Source organism: Bison bison, unplaced genomic scaffold (genome assembly GCF_000754665.1).
Source record: "Bison bison bison isolate TAMUID 2011002044 unplaced genomic scaffold, Bison_UMD1.0 scf7180017852317, whole genome shotgun sequence".
In the NCBI taxonomy this organism is placed as follows: Eukaryota; Metazoa; Chordata; class Mammalia; order Artiodactyla; family Bovidae; genus Bison; species Bison bison.
This window is the reverse complement of record NW_011482890.1, coordinates 21,746-24,688: the sequence shown is the minus strand read 5'-3', so window position 1 is coordinate 24,688 and position 2,943 is coordinate 21,746.

Below are 2,943 nucleotides of genomic sequence, written 5' to 3'. Positions count from 1 at the left end.
TAAATCTGATTCTTTCCCAACGTGTCATGTTTCCTGCTTGAATACACATCCACACGTCCGTCCATCCAAACTTCCGCCCAATCCATCTTTTCATCTGTGTATATATTCTTGCCTTTATGCATTCATCCAACTAGCCATTTATCCACTCAACCATCCACTTGCCTATCTACACACCCATCATTTCTTTAGATACTCTTCCAGCTCACCAAAGCTCCATCCATTCAACTATCCATTCATCCACCCATAAAGTCCTTCATTCTTTAATCCATTCTATCAATTCCCTCTTCCCATTTATCCTACAATCCACCCATCACTCCAATCACCCACTTTCCCATTGAAACAGTCCACTTAATCAACCATCTGTATTAGCTTCCTGTGACTGCTGTAACAAATCCCACAAACCTGACAGCATAAAAAAACAGAGCCAAGTAAGGGGATGGGTGGGGTGGGTGGGCATTTCCAGCCTGGGCTGTCAGGGAAGGCGTCCCTGAAGAAGGGACACTGCAGCAAAGACATGAGCTAGGAAGGGAGTGAACCCTGTGGATATCAGTGGGCAGGGAGAGACCTGTAGAGAGGTTTGGGGTTTTCGGCGTCTGGTAAGGAAGGCAATGGGACTATAACAGAGTGAGCAACGGAAAGAATCAGTTCAGTTCAGTTCAGTCGCTCAGTCGTGTCCGACTCTTTGCGACCCCATGGACCGCAGCAAGTCGGGCTTCCCTGTCCATCACGACTTCCCAGAGTTTACTCAAACTCATGTCCATCGAGTCGGTGATGCCATCCAGCCATCACATCCTCTGTCTTCCCCTTCTCCTCCCACCTTCAATCTTTCCCAGCATCAGGGTCTTTTCCAATGAGTCAGTTCTTCACATCAGGTGGCCAAAGTACTGAAGTTTCAGTTTCAGCATCAGAAAGAAAAATAGTCAGCGATAAGATCAGAGGAAGAAAAGAGGCCATTGTGATGACATTGGATTTTGATCTAGGTGTGCATCCATTGCCTGCAGCTTGGCAGGACGGTAAACACTTATCTCACGTGGTTTCTCTGTGTCCGGAATGGTTTAGCTGGGTGGTTCTGACTTGGGGTTTCCCTTGAGGTGACTGTCAAGCGGTAGATGGGACATCATCCTCTGAAAACTCAGCTCAGACGGGAGGGCTGTTTATGGGGTGGTTATTCACATGACTGTCAGACTATCGGAGGAAGACTCAGTTCCTCTTTGGCTGCCGGCATGAGGCCCCCCTACCTTGTAGATTTCGCCATGAGGTGGCTGCAATGACCTTTTGACGCGGTGCTGAGTTCCTCCAGAGGACCGAGTGATCCCACAGAGGATGGTGTCTCTGATATCCGAGCCATGGACTTGCCATCATTTCTGCAAAATCCTGTTGGTTACACAGCTCAGCCCTGTTCATTGTGGAAGGGCATGGGAGGTGCGGAGTGAAGTTCATCTTGGGGGCTGGCTACCAGGGCATGAGTCCATTGCAGAATTTTGAGCCTGACGAGGATGATTTTACAGATAGATATGTATATGCATGTGTGCATATGCACAGGCATGCATATCTATATACAGATACAGGAATGTGTATATAAATTAACATATCATATGTACTGCTTATATTTTAGTCAATTATTATATGCATTTTGCCCCTTGGAAGGAAAGCTATGACAGACCTAGAAAGCATATTGAAAAGTAGAGACATCAGTTCGCTGACAAAGGTCCATATAGTCAAAGCTATGGTTTTTCCAGTAGTCATATAAAGATGTGAGAGTTGGACCCTAAAGAAGGCTAAGCAAAAAAAAAAAAAAATTGATGCTTTCGAACTGTGGGGCTGAAGAAGACTCTTGAGAGTCCCTTGGACAGCAAGGAGATCATACTAGTCCATCCTAAAGGAAATTAACCATGAATATTCAAATTCAGACTTAGACTGAAGAAAGCAGGGAAAGCCATTAGACATTCAGGTATGACCTAAATCAAATCCCTTACGACTATGCAGTGGAAGTAACAAATAGATTCAAGGGATTAGATCTGATAGACAGAGTGCCTAAAGAACTATGGACGGAGGTTCGTGACATTGTACAGGAGGCACTGATCAAGACCATCCTCAAGAAAAAGAAATGCAAAAAGGCAAAATGGTAGTCTGAGGAGGCCTTACAAATAGCTGAGAAAAGAAAAGACGCAAAAGGCAAAGGAGAAAAGGAAAGATACGTCCATTCGAATGCAGAGTTCCAAAGAATAGCAAGAAGAGATAAGAAAGCCTTCTTCAGTGATCAGTGCAAAGACAGAGGAAAACAACAGAATGGAAAAGACTAGAGATCTCTTCAAAAAAATTAGAGATACCAAGGGAACATTTCATGCAAAGATGGGCTCAATAAAGGACAGAAATGGTATGGATCTAACAGAAGCAGAAGATATTCAGAAGTGGTGGCAAGAATACACAGAAGAACTATACAAAAAAGATCTTCATGACCCAGATAACCATGATGGTGTGACCACTCACCTAGAGCCAGACATCCTGGAATGTGAAGTCAAGTGGGCCTTTGGAAGCATCACTATGAACAAAGTCAGTGTTCAGTTCAGTTCAGTCGCTTGGTCGTGCCCGACTCTTTGTGACCCCATGAATCGCAGCACGCCAGGCCTCCCTGTCCATCACCAACTCCCGGAGTTCACTCAAACTCACGTCCATCGAGTCAGTGATGCCATCCAGCCATCTCATCCTCTGTCGTCCCCTTCTCCTCCTGCCCCAAATCCCTCCCAGCATCAGAGTCTTTTCCAAGGAGTCAACTCTTCGCATGAGGTGGCCAAAGTACTGGAGTTTCAGCTTTAGCATCATTCCTTCCAAAGAAATCCCAGGGCTGATCTCCTTTAGAATGGACTGGTTGGATCTCCTTGCAGTCCAAGGGACTCTCAAGAGTCTTCTCCAACACCACAGTTCAGAAGCATCAGTTCTCCG